Source organism: Eulemur rufifrons, chromosome 5, assembly GCF_041146395.1.
Source record: "Eulemur rufifrons isolate Redbay chromosome 5, OSU_ERuf_1, whole genome shotgun sequence".
NCBI lineage: Eukaryota > Metazoa > Chordata > Mammalia > Primates > Lemuridae > Eulemur > Eulemur rufifrons.
Window position 1 is genome coordinate 6,822,041 of NC_090987.1, and position 17,753 is coordinate 6,839,793.

Below are 17,753 nucleotides of genomic sequence, written 5' to 3' on the forward strand. Positions count from 1 at the left end.
ATATCCACTCTCAACTGATGAACATGTATCAGTTGAAAAGACACAAAATCATTTCTAGAGAAATTTTCATTGGTTATAGTTCATGTATTCACTCTTTTATCTGGGGAAGAAAAATATATATATTTCTTTGTCTTTCAGGTTGCACGTACTGTGCACTATGCTAGCACTATGGGTAAAGACAAGTGAATGCAAGAGAATATAATATATACCATGATTACACTATTACAAAATATAGTCAAATGCACAGGGTGAGAGGCCGATTTAATTTGCAGGAAGCAGAGGTTGGTGAATCATGCCCCACAGGCCAAAATTGGTCTGCCTATTTTAGTATGTCCCATAATAAATGGTTTTCACTTTTTAATGGGTAGCAGAAATCAAAGGACAAATATTCTTTTGGGAACATTAACATTATATAAAATTCAAATTTGAATACCATAAATAAATAAAGTTGTACTGGAAAACAGTCATGCTCATTTGTTCACACTTCGTCTATGACTGCTTTCACTCACAATGGCTAAGTTGTGCTGTTAAGACAGAGACCATATGTCTAGCAAAGCCTAAAATATTTACTACATGGCCCCTTACAAGTTTACTGACCTCTGCCCTCATCCTGTGGTTCTTAACCAAGGCTGCATGTTAGATTCACTTGGGGAAATATTATAATTACCAGTGACCAGAAACCACCTCTAGAAATTCTGATTTTGTTGATTTAGGATAATTTTAATATCTCCCTTGGTCAATTTTTATTATTTTAACTTTTTTTATATTTCATGTTTAAAAAGGCAATGTCAAATATATTTATTTACTGCAGTTTTATTACATCTGAATATTTGCTCATTATTATAATGAGGTAAAATTATATTTGCCTGCTATGATTTTCTTTGTTGTTCTGGATATTGTAGGTAGAAACTATTAGTCACTTTTTAGCTCTATAATAAATTCTAATTCAGAGTTATGAATTCTAATCCTGACTTCACCGTTTATTCTCTGGATAAGTTTAGTCAGGTAACTTCTTCTCATAAATGTGGACAATTTATTCTCTAATCTGATAGGGTTTTTGAGAAGTGAAATTAATCAAATTAATTGGAAAGTACTTTCCATAGCAATGTGCTACTTAGAGGAAAAATACTGAGGTGGTATAAATTTCAGAAAAAAAAATTATATATGTATTTCTCTCATGTATTTGGGCATATATATGCACATGAGTCAATGTATTTATTGCACAAATCTGTACAGTGAAGCAAGTTTTCACAACAGAAAAACTACCAGTATATAGTCCCGGTTCCATCAGTTATTCACTGACTAATTCTGAACAAGACACTTATTTTTTTTACGTTGCTAAGTTTTCTTAGTAGTAAAATTAGTATGAGAATACCAGCCCTATCAAATTTGTGGTATTGTAAAGACTGAATGAGACTAACTATTCAAAATGCTTTGTAAACTATATAAGATGATTAAAATATGAGACATTTTAAAACTATTTGTTAAGGATAAAAACTGTAAATTACTTCTTTTTACATTATTGGTTTTAAATGGCTTGATTGCAATGTATTGTGTAGTATTACAGTGTTATGAATTATGTGTCTGTGACATTTTAAATTCTAAAAAAGTCCCAACACAGTCAACATTAAGAAAAATATTGGGCTTCAATACTATCCTTTGAAATGAATTTTGATATAAAAGTCTAAAAACTGCTTTTTCATATCCATATAATTGTATCATTATTGTAGAAAATGTTCTGTTCCCAAATCTAAGAGATGTTCTGGCTTCTAAAATGCAGAAAACCAAAATTACATTCTTGGCATTAGACCTCATTTACCAATTAAATGTAATAAACTAAGGGATCAAATATTAGATGATGTGGTTTGACATTTGGGGTGCCTGTTTGGGGATATAAGGTGAAAATAGTATTTCACAATCTAATTTAGAACATTACATTACTTTCATTGTTAAGATTAATGCTTAAACTTTCTATCACTGTATCACTTATCAGAATGAAAATAATAAAGTTGCAACAAAAAGTCAGCAACTTAGTGATGAAAAATTATTTTTAAGAGAGTAAATATATTTTTGGACAAAGACAAATATGATGTTATGTCAAAGCTTTGTAAAGTTGTAGGGTTTAAAATAAATTGCTAAAATTAAATAAATTGATTGAATACCTTACCTTATAACTGATAATGGGTAGGACTAAAGTTTTAAGTAAGTAGTAGATGCTATGAATGAATAAATGCTAAATCTTACATTTTTTTCATTTTAGGTAAACTTTTATTAAAAAGTGTAACATGTGCACAAATAATGTGTCGAGTTTAAAGAATTTTGGCAAACTAAACCTACTCATATAATCAGCACCTCAATCAAAACCACTGAAAGACCTTCTCATTTACTATTCCTCCCTTTCTTCCCACCTCCCCCCTCAAGCGTAACCACTATCTCAATTCTAACGCCACATTCAATAAATGGTGCTGGGAAAACTGGATAGCCACATGTAGAACAGCAGGAAGCTTTGTTGTTTCCCCACAGTAGGAGATGGTCGCCCATACTTCCCTGAGAACCTAATGTGTTCCTGGTAAAAAGCTATATAAGTGATTTCCTATCCTTACAATAATTCAGCAAGTTTGGATGTGTTATACATGAGTGAACTGGGGTTTCAAGGGTAGAAGAAACTCTCAAGGTGTGCAAAGAGTCCAAGCCATAAGTCACCTGAAGTTCTGTGATCCCATTCCTGAATGCATCCCACCCACATCAAATTAACAAGATAGTGGTAAATGTATGTATATCCTCTTGCAATATTAATTATCACATTCTGAATCCATGGCATTGTACTCCAGCAATGGTTTTGTTTATGTTTTTGTTTGGTTTGATAGATTTTGAAGTTTTTTTCCTCTTTATTCTGTCTCTCAGCAAATTAATTTAGATGAGAGGAAATTTCTGTAGAATCACATTCAAAAGTCTGGCAACTCAAATTAAATGTGTTCATATTATTGATGTCACACCCTGGATCTTTTAACAGTCTTTTTCTAACATGTTCTAGAAACACAAATAAGAATTGCAGGAACTCCCCTCTAAATGAAAGTCTATGTCCAATATGTCCATAGTTAAATATAGCCTAGTGATAACTTAGTCCCTCTTTGACCAAAAGTCAACAGCACAATGAATGATTTTAGTATGTGCAATGTCACATATATTTTAGTTACTTTAATTTTATTTTAAATCTTTTGAGAATTTCTAAGAGTAAAAATTCCTTCACTGTTTTGAAAGAAAATGTATGCTGATGTTATGTAAGAGAGAAACCAAAATGCATATCTCAGATTGAATGTGAATCAAAAGCAAAGTAAGCAAATTTTTTTTTTAAATGTGTGTCTATGTCTAAGTAAGTCAGTGTTGTATATTAGAATGGCAAGAGAAAGGGGACATATAAAGTCTTTGATTATGCTGTGGTAGAGAAAACTTACAGACTGCAGAAATAAAGGTGGGTATTTTAGACCTTAGAACCCTGATTTTGCAAAAGCCAGGCACTGTCTCAAAAAATCTTAATGGTCTTACAAAATTTAATACCCAAATATTTTCTCCATTTCAATGTAGAAGTCAATAATCATCTACACATGCCCTAGGAACTATTAAGATAAAATACAAATAAACATGCTGCTTTTATCCCCAAAATATGAGAATTGTTTTGTGAATGTGTTATAGTACAACCAGAGAAAAAGCCTTGAGCTAAAACTAAAACAGTAAAAAGGATGCTTTTCTGCAACTCTCCTGCCAAACATTGATATGCTACAGTGGATTTCTTATAAACTCAGGAAAGTGTGACACTTTACAGAATTTGAGAAGTGAAACACAATGGAGCTCATAAATGTGGATCTTGTTCCAGTGATAATAGAAACCAGAGGTTTATATTAGGTATTTATAATAGGACTTAATTTTACCAGGCACTAACTACACCCTCAAGTGTACTCTATTACTAGGAAGAAACATGCAAATACAAAACACTTAACAAGATCTACTTTGGGAAAATGAATATATTATAAGAATATTGTAATTAAGCATAAAGGGTAAACATTCTGTTTCCAAAATCTCTCCTAAAAATAATTTAAAAAGTAAATAAATTCTCTTGGCACCAGAGTTTCCAGACAGGTCTTCTCAGAGATTTTGATTGTTCTCATTATCAAAAAAAAAAAAAAACAAAAAAAACAAAACAGAAAAGAAACCTGCTGACACTGCCTCAAGCACCAGAGTTGCCAGACAGGTCTTCTTAGAGGTTTTGGCACCAGAGTTGCCAGACAGGTCTTCTCAGAGGTTTTGATTGCTCTCTATCAAAAAAACATCAAATGTGCTGACACTGCCGAAAGCACAGTTTTCTGCTCTACTGAGACTATGACTTGTGTTAACCCATATGTTTGTTTTTTCTAAGGAATTAACAACCATTTTACTTACAAGTTATGTAAGTACTCTGATGGTTCAAGTAAAATAGTAAGTTACATTTAATTATTAATATTGAATTGTAAAGAAGAAAAAAGTTTACACATAACTTACAGGGAAAAATTCATGGAAAAGAGATGGTAAAGTGTATTAGAGCCAGAGAATGATGCTAAAAGAAAGAATGAAATCATGGCAAACGTATTAATGAGCACCCCTAACTCATCACCTTATACCTTACATCCGTGCTAAGAATGACTTAGCATAACTATTTTATGTTTTAAATATGTTGCTTTTCTAATATCTGCTTTTTTGGGGGGAGAGAATTTTGAAAAAGAGATATATTGATGAACTCTTCAAAAGAAAATAGTGAAGAATAAAAATTAGTTTTTCTTGTTAATCTTACCAGAATTACACAAGAATTTTAACATTAAAATTTGGTCATTTATAAAAAACATTCCACGCCTACCTTCTTGTTTGTAGGAAATACAAGACATAGAAAAATAAAGGATACCATTAACACTCAATTAGACAGATACAGAATATGGCATATTCTACCAAAACCCAGATCTGATTGTTTAAAACATCAATTTATAGGGAAATGATGGGAGAAGCTATTCTAGAGTAAAAGGTGATTAACAAGATGTAACACTCGATGCGTTAATAAAACTAGATTCGATGCTGCTTTAAAACAATAGCTATAAAAGATATTCTTGGAAAAATAGAATCTGAATGCTAACTAGATATTGATGGTAATAATTTATTAATTTCTTCAGTTTAGTCATTGTAATAATGCAGGAAAAAATGTCCTTATTCTAGGGAAATGCATGCTAAAGCCTTTAAGAGAGATGTCATGGTGAATACAATTTACGTTCAAACAGTACAACTACAACAGGAATTAATCTTAAAAGATAAAAGACAGTGTTGAGTTTAACATTTATTGATGTTTAAAATATATATTTTTCAAGAACATCTATAAGGAAAAGCAACATATTGCAATAGTTGCCTATGTAGGGAATGGTATGGGGGAGAGATATGGAGAAAATAGAAAATGAATGAATGAATCAAGGAAAGAATATATGAGTGCAAAGAAGAGAGTGACTTTGTAGAGACCAATAGTGATAGTGTGCCATGAGCTAAGGCATATTGCCTAAGAAAATTTTCTGGCTCTGAGTACTAAATAAATAAAAAGCAAATCCATTTATCAAAATATAAATATTAGTGCATGTGTTGGGCATGAAGACATAACTTAAAGATATAATTGCATTCAAAAAAGAAATTGATAAACATGGTTGACTCTGGCAAAGAAATTGAAAGGGAGAGAGGAAAGAAATCTATTTTCTTGACATAATCAAACTAAGAAAGATGTATTAATACTTGTCCTAAAAAATAGATCTACTGGATGCAGTTCTGGTACTTTAATGCCTTATGGTAAAATGAGAACAAAGACCCCATTACCACCATGCATAGAGAGAATCTATGCATCTCACTGGAGGTGAATTAGGATGAGGTTGAAGGGGAAGCTTGGAACTTAAGGGGAACTGTTTAATGCTGTAGCTCCAGCACTTACATAATACAGAGGCAATGGTTATTATACAGATTTGAGACTTAATAGATTTTACTAAATGACTTGGAAGCCATAAAGAAAATGACAGACAAGACCAGGTCAGCCAATTTTCAAATCAAGGAATGCTGTTAAAGCCAGAAGTTGCCCCTGACAGTGTTTAAAGAGGCTCTTACTTCCTGAATCCACAGAGTAGACTGAGTATGCACAAGCCCAGGAATTGATCCTGTGTGGAAGAGCCACACAGAGACTGAACACTCAGTCTTTACAGGTCTCCTATGTTAATTCAGGGCCCTGAGAAGAAAGCAGTGGGACCCTGGAACCTGGGAAGAGTGTATTTGAGTGAATGCACCTGAACACCTGAAACAATATCCCATTCCAGTGGGACTACAGAAACGAGTGTCCACCCTCAAAAATCATATAAATACAATCTGTATGCTCCTTAGAAACACCACAGGAATAGTGGCTGATGAAGGCCAATTATAAATGTAATCACATAGTAGCCCAATCTCAGCCTCTCTTTCTGGATGTAATATCCTTAGTGGACCTTAAAGGTTGTGATGATATTCAGAATATCTTATTGGTCCTTTACATTAAAGACACCATGCTAATTATACTTGATGAACAACAAGTGGCAAGTGCTCTGGATGCCCTAATAAGTCATAGTTGCATTAGAGAGTAGGAAATTTTCCATACACAGATGAAGGATTCTGCCACTCTGGTGAAATTTTTAGGGACCCAATTTTCTGGAGCATACAGAATAATCACCTTTAAAGTAAAGGACAAGTTATAGCAGTAAGGAAAATGCAGAGTACTTGGACAGCCTTTTTTTGGAGGCTGGTTATATAACACTTGGAAATAATGTTATGACCCATTTATGGGGTGTCTTGAAAGTATAAAATTTTTAGTGAGACACAGAGCAAAATATGGCTATGGCAGCAGTTTCAAGCTGAAGGACAGGCTGTTCTGCTGCTCAAAGCACTTGACCAAGCAAATCCAATAGTACTGGACTATGTGGTAGGTAAGAATGCATTGTGGAGACTTTGGCAAACCCCAACAGAAGAGTCACAGGACAGACTCCTAGGGTTCTTCAACAAGGCTATAACATCTGTAGAAGTGAACTACTTTTTATTTGCAAACCATCTTCTCATATGCTAAAAGTAGCTCCTACTAGAGAATGAACTCCTGACCATGGAATATTAAGTGACTATGTGTCTGGAGCTGTCCATTATGATCTGAGTATTACACATCCACCAAGTTATAAAATTGAGCAGAGTTAACAGCAATTCTTCATAAAATGAAAATGATATATTCAGTATCAGGCCCAACAGGTCCAGAAAAAAACATTAAGTAACACAGATGGATAGACTAAACCCTCCAGTTATGTATCTATGTTATATGGATAGCCCTCTCTCAGCTCACACCTCATGACCTGATAGGCAGTATCTTTTCATTGAGCTAATATAAAGGGACAAGTACTCAGGTATGATCCATGAGTGAGTCATCTTGATATGTTGTCATGAACTGAAAATAGATGCTGATTTATTACATGCCCACTCAGGTGTGGCCCTGAAGGACAGCATTGAGAAGAAATCTTCCCAGTGCTTGGAGAAGTACCCTGGCCATTAATGGTGAATGACGATACAAGTGGCCTGAGATGAGGATAGATGCAAACCACAGGAATTGGATGAATCATTTTGTTGCTTCCAGTGGCCTTGACAGAGCAAGAGCAAGAGACTAAAGACAAAGAGGTCTGTGCAAGAGGCATAGGGATGCATGTATGGGTAGTGGCATAAAGGGGGTGGATCTGTGACTTCCATATCATAGTCATTGAAGAGTTCCCACCACAGAAGAAGCATTTGGCAGCTAGATGGACAGGTTAATGCCTCCAGTGACTATAAACCTTTTTTGGTCTTCCACCAGTCCAGGGCTTGAATAAGCAGTCATAAATAGAGTTGTCATAGTTCTAGGGTTGGAAGCCATGCATGAGTCTAATGGTATGGTCTTCCTCTCAGCAAAGATCATTTAGCTATTCTTCTGCTGAATGTCTGATCCATGAGTATCAGAATGGTTGCCTTTTGGTAACAAGTTCAATTCATTAGACCCTTTTTTTCAGGAAGCAGAACTTAGATTTCACTCGAATTGAAAGCACTTAGATTTTCACTCAGCATGTAAGTCTGTCTTCTCTTTACTTGTCTCTGCCAGCATCATGCATGATCTAATGATTACAGAGTGTTTCATCAACAGAGATTCCTGAAAAACATCACCTAAAACCTAGGACACATTTGACAGCAAAGAAGGTAAAACAATGGGTGCATTACTAGTCCTCCAAATAACAAATCACATGTGAGCAGCAAGCTGGATAATATGAGAATGGTTTGTCAGAGAATGCGTTAAGACTTTCAACTTGATGGAGACACTCAGCAAGGTGGGACACTGTCCTCCAGGTTGTAGCATATACATTAGACCAACAGCCAATGATCGGGGCTGTGTCCCAGTACACTGAATATATATGTCCAGGGACCAATGGATGATAGTAGGATGGGCTCTTTTCACCATCATTCCCAGTCCCCTGCTTGAAGAATTTTACTTTTACTCTGGCATAGATAGATTATATTCTAGATAAAACATGCTTTTCTACTGTACACTATAAATACATAAAGATTTCAATGTGTTTCAAGGTTTTTATTCATTCAGTTAGTTTAGAAGTTTAGGATGCTGGACAAAAATATTGTTTTAGTTTTGAAAGTGATGTTAAATGGTGCACTGAAGTGCAGCTTTACATCTGTAGTTTAAGTTTTCTCTTCTAGGAGAGGAAAAAAATATCTCAAGCATGAGTCAGTTAAAAGGATCGATTACTCAAATATGTCAGTGAGCCAAAGTCCAACATGAACATTTGTCCAAATTCAAAAACAAATGTCAATGCCTATGGATCGATGACATAAGAATCTTCAACTCATCTGACCTTTTTACTGAAAAGTTCTTAGACATTTATGGTAGAGGAAAGAATTTCCCAAACGATTTGATAAAGGTCAAAGTATACACTTGAGTGTCGTTTGAAATTTAAGTTTCCAATAATTATTTATGACCAGAATTCAAAAACATTTCTAAGGAAAATTTCAAGGGGTTGCTGTCTAGAACCAGGTAAATGTCCTCTGAATTCCCTAATATATTTGTTTTTACCTCAACTCTCCACCTCAGGGCCCCACTTCCCCACCTCCTCACCTCTACAAAGTAGAATAGATGAGAGAAGGAAGAACCTCCTGCCAGGTACAGTCACAGTGACAAATAAAGGAGGAGGTTAGAATGACAACTCTTTCTATTAAACTTGAATATAGCATATAGGATGAAAAACCTTCATGGAGGTCAGGATGTTTGACTCTCAGAAGAAGAGGAAATGTAGAATAATAATATAAAGTGTTTACGACCTAAAGGCTGAAAAAACCCAGTGGTCAGGATTGGAGGATAACCTTTATAAAAGTCACTGGTACCAAAAAAATAATAATAAAGTCTTGAACACCAAATGTCAGGAAAATGACTAGCTCTTGTGAGCAGATTATTAAAGGAGCATATAACCAGTTTGCTGGGATCATGTAAAATGAGTGAACATCAAACTAGATACAAGAAACAAACACCAGTACCAATAAGAAAGATAGTTGAAAGGATATGATAAAGAATTCCTTTGACTAGTTAATATGGTTTATACGCAGTGACAGGATTTAAATGTCATCCTTTTGAGATATATTATTAACTACCTGAAATTTTTTCTAGAACAAGAATTTCTATGGGGAAAATAATAAGTACATTCACTTTACTTGAAAAACAAACAAGCACTGGACACATAAAATGATTCAATTATTCTTAAAATATATTGAGATATTTTCAAGCCCATAAAAGAATTTAAATTGTTACTTAAAGTCCAGCTGAAGATTTTCTTTCACTTTCAAATTAATTTTGACAATAGGTTCAAGATCACTTTTTGGTTGTTGTTAATGTGCAAATAATTTATTTCCAAAATTAATAGGTGGCTCTTTGCTGAAAATGTAATGTTTGTTTATAATATTTAGAAACATGACATTTTTTAAAATGTGAAGTTCCATCATCTCTAGACCATAGATGAACATAACAGATTGTATTATTTATGCTATCATATATCATTTTATTAATTGTAATGTTTAATATTTATTGAGAATATCCAATAAGACAGGCACTATCCTAAGTTATTTGCTTAAATTATTTCTTTCAATCCTCCCTAGAGCTTATAAGATAGGTACTATTGTTCATGCATTCAGACAAGGAAATAGATGGTGAAGTTTCAGGTCACTTGCTTGTTAATTCAATAACTTGATTAAAGACAGAATGCTAAAAAAAAAAAACTGTTAAAAATACATGAATATCTGACTTTACTAAATATATTATTTACTAATACTATCAGCTGGCAGATACTGATGATGACAATGGCAATGGCTACATGCAGTTACATCAATGCAAATTTGGCAAATAGATATTAATAACATTAAAATATTTTACATAAGAAGCTTGGAATTTTTCTTATAACAGCAGGCCACCTGCTCCCTACATACACTTTCTCTTTTTTAATAATAGAGTCACCTGGTGTTAGAAAAGTTGTATTGAAACTAATATATGGATCCATGACATGCAAATGGGAATAACATTTTTTTGAAATTAGTTTAATGATACATTTCAAGTGTCATAAAAATATTCATAGTCTTAGATACATTTTCTCATTTTTGTTCAGAAATTCATTCAGAAGACCTAATTTCAAGTGTTATCTATAAAATATGCATATTTTTCAAGGACATTTATGGTAATGAATGACAGGAAACAGCCTAGTTGTCTGACAACAGTAGAACTGATGGGATATGATGCCATTTAAAAAATTATAGCTTATGAAATTATATGGAACATTAAAAATTATATCAATGCTTAGCAGCATAACGGGATTGGAAAACATACAATCTGCTTTCTGGTCCCAGTTTCACTACAAACCAGCTGGAAGATTAACTGTTTATACCTGGCAAATTGAACATAGACATTGTTGTTTGGGGATCTGGAGGATCACATGTGGCCTTGAGGCTGCAGGTTTCCCACCCCTGGATAGCCTTGCCCAGCTGCCACTGCCACCCCTGTGAGGAGATCCAGGCAGAGCAATCTCCCGCAATGGCAGCCTCCATGGAGAGTTAATCGCCCAGCCCCCCGCTGGAGCTTCCAACAGCGGCCTGGGGAACAACACACCCACCAATTCATGAGTGGATAAAGAATATGTTAGACACACACACACACACACACACACACACACCCCCCATGGAGTACAACCCAGCCATAAAAAGGCATGAAATAATGTTTTTTGCAGCAACATGGATAGAACTGGGGACCATTATTCTAAATGAAGTATCTAAAGAATGGAAAAACAAACACCACATGGGCTTACTAATAATTGGGAGCTAAATCATGTGCACACAGGGGCACAAAGAGATGTAAATGACATTGGAAACCAGGGAAGGGGAGGGGGAGGGGAGTGAGGGGTTAAAAACTTACCTATTGGGTACAACAAACACTATTTTAGTAACAGGCACACTGAAAGCCCCAGCTTAAGGATTATACAAGGTATCTTGTACAAAAAATTTGTAGCCCCTTAATATTTTGAAATTAAAAAATACCTAGTCATTGTCAATATGAAAGAAAACAGTATTTTAATAGATACTTATGTACCTTTTATTATTTTTCAATATATAAGGGTACATATAATAAATGGCTTGTCTTCTTCCTTTCTCTTTTGGCCTATTTTTTTTCCCTTCTTTTTCTGCTTACCTCCAAATGGCATCTTCCACTCTTTGGTTTATAAAATAATTTGGAAGGATAATTGTCTTGATTTAGCACCTGAATTATTTTTTTAGTAAAGCAATTATTGTTGTGGTGATTTCTATTAATAAAGCCTAAAATCAGAGATGCAAAGAAGAATTGAGGAACGAACATCCCTCCTTCCCAGGGCACTTGAATCATTGCCAACTACACAGAAAAAATTCATCAGATTATAGGACAATGCTAGAACGTCTGTTTTGAGCTTGAACAGATAAATACTGAAAACAAAAACCAATATTGTGTATCACCGAAAAACATAATTGTTTCAATAACCACCTGTGCCTATCAGGAATCAAAATACATCAAGCAAACCTTTACTAATACATAAATTTAAGGAAGCAATTTAATTAACAACATCTTTCACTGATTAAATATTTTAAATACAGGAGAATTTCTAATAATATTTGAGAGAAACAACTTACTCCTTTAAAGAAATAACCCAATTCAATGGGAGATTTATAGGGTATTGAATTTCTTCAATTAATCCCTGAAAGTATAGTTTTTTCAACTATCTTAGTCCATTTGGGATGCTGTAGCAAAATACCACAAACTGGGTAGCTTATAAATAATAAAAATTTATTTGTCACAGTTCTGGAGCCTGGAAGTCCAAGATCAAAGCGTCAGTAGATTTGGTGTCTGGTGAGGACCTGCTTCCTGGTTCATAGATGGTAAAAAGGGTTAGCTAGCTCTCTGGGATCTCTTTTATAAGAGCACTAATCTCATTTGCCCTCAGGGCCTAATCACCTCCCCAAGGCTCCACCTCCCAATGCCATCACTTTGGGTGCTGGGATTTCAGCATATGAATTCTAGGAGGAGACACAAACATTCAGATCATAGAAGTGACCAATGTGTTTTGAACTCATCAAATATAGTAAAATATGGAACACATCAAATCATATTTCAAAGAAATATAGACAGCTTTGCTTTCCCTCCATTTTGATTTGATTTTTTCTTTCAACCTCATAAAAAGTTAAAATAGAAGACTGTCTTCTTTTTGATATGTGCTTTATTTTCATCTTTCCCTTATTCAATCAATGCCCATTTGTTGAACACCTATTATGAGATAAGCACTATTGCAGAATGAAGCTAAGAACTCTACAATCTAAACTGACAATCCCTTTCTTTAACTAATAATGCCATATTCATATTAACCTGGGATTTTGGCAGACAAAGAGAAGTATGAATAATTGCTCATTTGGCTTAAGGCATGAGTTTCCAGACAATCTCTGTTCACGTGAAAACATGTTTTCTAAGGCAAATTTTTTGAGGTTAATAAGGGAAAAATTCTAAATCAGTGACCTCTAATGTAAAACAGAATATTTCTCTTTACTGGAAATTAGAATACATGTTAAACACAACTATAACAGTGTTAGTAAAGCAGTTTTTAATTTTAAGCATTGAGAGTAATCATTGATATGATGACATGAAAGTGGAATTAGCATATTAGTGCAAATTCAATAAGATTACTTGTGGCCCCCATGGAAGACGGTAAACAGGATCCTGGAAGAATTGTGCAGAACTTATGGCCAAATGGCCAAAAATCCAAATCCAAATGTGTGTGTGTCCTAAAGAGGACAGAACCCTAGAAAGCATCACACTAAAAGCCTTCCCTAGCTGGACGGCATCAAAGAAACAGTAGGTGTCTTGAGGTTGGCATTAAAATGTGAAGAAGAGACTTGGGCTGATCCTAAGGCAAGCTAACATTTACAGTTTTAATTAATACAGTCCCTTCTATTCCCACCCACATCACAATCTTCTTTGAACTGTTCTCTATCAAATAGAAGACAGTAAGAAACTCATTTCTAAAGGAAATAAACCTCAGATTGTAATTAAATCATCAACCTAACTTAAAAAGATTTTCTGAAAACCTGGCTCCCAGAAAAACCTACTACTGATGGGATATCTAAGAAAAGGAGTTTTAAATACTTCATTCCAACCTACATAATTCAAAACTTTTTGAAAGAAATATCTGTTACTCAAGGCACCTGCTATTTCCTGGATAAATGATTACAGGCTTTCATCTGTTATTCAATTTTCTATTTATCAGATTTCTGTAAATGCAGGATAAGTGACAATGTTAGTCTTGAATAATTGGATTGTTTAGACTTGTATTTGTCTAACTGACCAGAAAGCATATCCATCTGTGACAGTTTCATTCTGAGTTTTCCCAGGCTGTTAGTTTTCTCTAATGATATACTCATATCAAATATCATTTTATAGATTCTATTTCCTGAGTTTTGTCAATATGAGCACAGAATGTTTAAATCCATATCACCAACAGACTTCTGAATTAACCTGCTTGCAACCATCGATATCCTGTTTCAAAAGCATATAACCATTTCTGATATATTCATAATACTCTCAGCAATCTAAATCTCTTTTTTAGAATGTGTAAAGTCAATAAGAGGTATTGAGATACAAGAGATTTAAATCAATTCACAGCAACACCTACTCTGTCAGTCTCAAAAATTTGAATTATGATGACACTGTATTTCTAATTATTCAATATACTTCTAGTTAGATATAATACTACTTAACTATGTCAGTAAACAAAATCTCTGGTGTTTTATCTAATGTTCCTGACTAGGTCAAACCCCCGCCCCCAAATCATGCTTATCTGCTATGTTGCTCCATAGAGTCGAAATCAGGCACTTAACTGTATGATTTCTGATGAACACCACATCCCTCCCTGAAGGCAGTTCCCTGAGGGTAGGTCCATTTCTATACCACACACCATTCAATGACCAGATTCTAGCACAACAGGAACTATACTATATTTGCAGAATTAAAGATTAAGTTTATAATTGAAGAAAACATCTTGAAAATCAAATTTGCATTTTTAACACAAAACAAAAACATTTTTCTACCCTCTGCATTTTTCATCTTACCCTTAAAAATCTGGTGATGGATTGCTCCCTGTTAGACTGCATCACTCTTCTGGTGAACAAAATATTCCCTATATCAACACATTCCTTAATATCTACAGTCATATGAGAAGGAGGGGGGGATTTTTTATGCTGGTGTACGCCATGACACACAGCTAATTTTTCTATTTTTTAGTAGAGACAGAGTCTTGCTCTTTCTTAGGCTGGTCTCGAACTCCTGAGCTCAAGCAATCCTCCCACCTCAGCCTCCCAGAGTGCTAGGATTACAGGCGTGAGTTAATACTGCATTCTCTCCCTGGATCACTTGCTGCTCCCTTTTCACATAAAGTTCTTACCTTTTTACCTGTTCTTGCACTTCACCTGGCTAACTGCTGTTCATCTTAAACATCTCATTCTCTACATCTTCTGTTTGTATTCACGTAGAACACCAGCCTTCACCTATCAAAGCTGGTAACACACTGCATCTAACTGACTGGGTGGGTTGGTTTGTTTCTACCTGTGGCCATCACTACATCACTCTGTAGAATCCTCAGGGCTTAATCCCAATAACAAATATGTGGGAGAATGTTAATAAATATTTATTGAATAAATGATTGAGTTAAATAATGAATAAACATGTAAACTGCTTATTTTTGTTGTTGTTTGGTTTGCTTTCTTACCTCACTATTACCTCCTTGCCAATGCAGACAGAATTCAGTTGGCTCTCCCATGGAGAACAGTCCTGTTTCTAAGCCCCTATCAATAACACAATATTTCTGGGTGTCAAAAAAAAATTTTGTAACAAAATGTTTATGTTTTATCTTGCATAAGCAAAATAAAAAGAACTACTTATATAAGCTCTAGTTAAATTTAACATTTTATCCATCTGGGCCTTTTGTTTTCAATTCAGAAGCAGCATTTTAAAAGTGACTAAATATAGACATTCTGAAAGTGAGAGAAAAAGGATACCTTTGGTCCCTTAAGTTTCTATCATATTGAATTCATTTAGGATTAGGAAGAAAATTAAACCATTTTAAGAACACTTTAACATTATATGGAAAGATTTTAACCCTAATAGAATATCACAGACAATGTACTTTATTGAGAAAACACTAAGCTAGAGCCAAGAAAGCCCACTGTGGATAATCATTAACATCAGAAAAGGAATCAGTGAAATGAGGGACTAGAATATATCTTCAGGTTCTTTCCATCTCAGAGCTTTCAGTCTTTGTCCATATAATCCTCAAATATTCACCTCAGGGTCTAAAAATAAGGAGATGTATACAAGACTCTAGGTGAATTCGGCAGGGGAAAATATTCTGCTTCCCTTGGAAAAACCTTACAGTCTAATTTTGGAGACAGATTATTCACATTAAAAGATGCATTCCCCCATCAAACATTTATTGGAAACTTACTTGGCACCAGAAATTGTGATAGATGCACTTGCTGTAAGACAGTATCCTTAAGAGTTTACACTTGAGCAGAGGGGAAACACATGGATGTGGAAATGTTCTGAAAATTTTTATGGAATGTAACAGAATTGTGTGCAGTGTTACTAACATCTAAAAATCTAGATGGTTAGTCCAATATAGGATATGCTAAATGCAATTTGAATGGCTAGGGAGAAAACATGTATTTATTGAGTCCTATCACATGTAGTGTACAATTTTTAGTACTTTACATACATAAATGAATTAATTCTTTAGATAAGCTGTTAATTAACCACCATTTTGCAGACAACCAAACATGAAAACCTATGTAATTGCTGGGAAGCCAGACACCAGAGAGTGTCAGGATAACTTATACCCAGGTCTTTTGGATCCCATCGTGGTAAGAACATGAGGGATGCATATGTTCAGAGGAGTATGTGCAAAAGGTAAAACTTGGCATACATTTTGAAAGAGGATTTGAAAGAGCGTGTTCTAATTGAATATTTATTTTGAGATCATTGTAGATTCACAGGCAGTTGTAAGAAAAGATAAATTCCATGTGCCTTTTTCCATGTTAACATTCCTGAAACTCTAGTACGATACCATAACCAGACATCAACAATGATACAGTCAAAATGCAGAATGTTTCCATCACCACAGGACACATCATGTTGCTGTTTTATAGCCACAGCATCCATTGCCTCCTGCATCCCTGCTAACCATTCATTACTTCTCCATTTCCCAATGTTGTCACTTCAAAAATGCTACATAAATAGAATCATGGTCTATGTAGTCCTTTGGGATATTTTTCATTCTACATATTTCTCTGGAGATTCATCCAGATGGTTGCATGTATCAAGAGTTCATTCTATTTTGTTTCTGAAGAGTGTTCCAAGGTATGGATTTAATAGCTTGTTTAATTGTTCACCCATTGAAGATCATCACTGTTGTTTCCAAGTTTCAGCATTTACAAACAAAATTACTCTAAAGATTCAACTACAGGTTTTGTGTGAATGTAAGTTTCCCCTTCTATGAAATAAATGTCCAAGAATCCAATTGTTTGATCATATGGTAGTTGTTATTTTGAAAACTGCAAACTATTTTCCAATGTCATTGTACCATTTTACATTCCCTCTAGCAATAGGTGAGTGACCCAGCAGCTGTGCGTCCTCACCAGCGTTTAGTACTGTCACTATTTTTATTTTAGTCATTCTGATAGGCATATAGTTATACCTCATTAAGGGTTTTTTTAATTTGCATTTTTCTAACAGGTAATATATTAAACATCTTTTCACATGCTTATTTGCTAGAAATAAATTCTATTAGTTTTTCTTCATCTGAGAATGTCCTAAAGGATATTTTCACTAGATATAGGAATTTGAATTGACAGTTCCTTTAGAATTTGAACCATTGTATGCTACTTCTTTTTGGCCTCCACAGTTTCTGGTACAAAATGCACTGTCATTTGAATAGTTTTTTCCCTATAGGTAAGGTATAATTTTCTTTTGTCTTCTGTCAACATTTTTTCCCTAATTTTCCATAAGTTTATGATGGTTCTGGATATGAATACTTTGGGGTTTATGCTGTTTGGAA

General features: G+C 34.4%; 1 protein-coding gene across 1 annotated transcript in view; it reads right to left on the minus strand.

Annotated features, from left to right (window-relative positions):
* CCDC102B (coiled-coil domain containing 102B) overlaps positions 1 to 17,753 on the minus strand; it is a 168,055-nt gene that overhangs the window by 111,834 nt on the left and 38,468 nt on the right. The window lies entirely within an intron of this gene.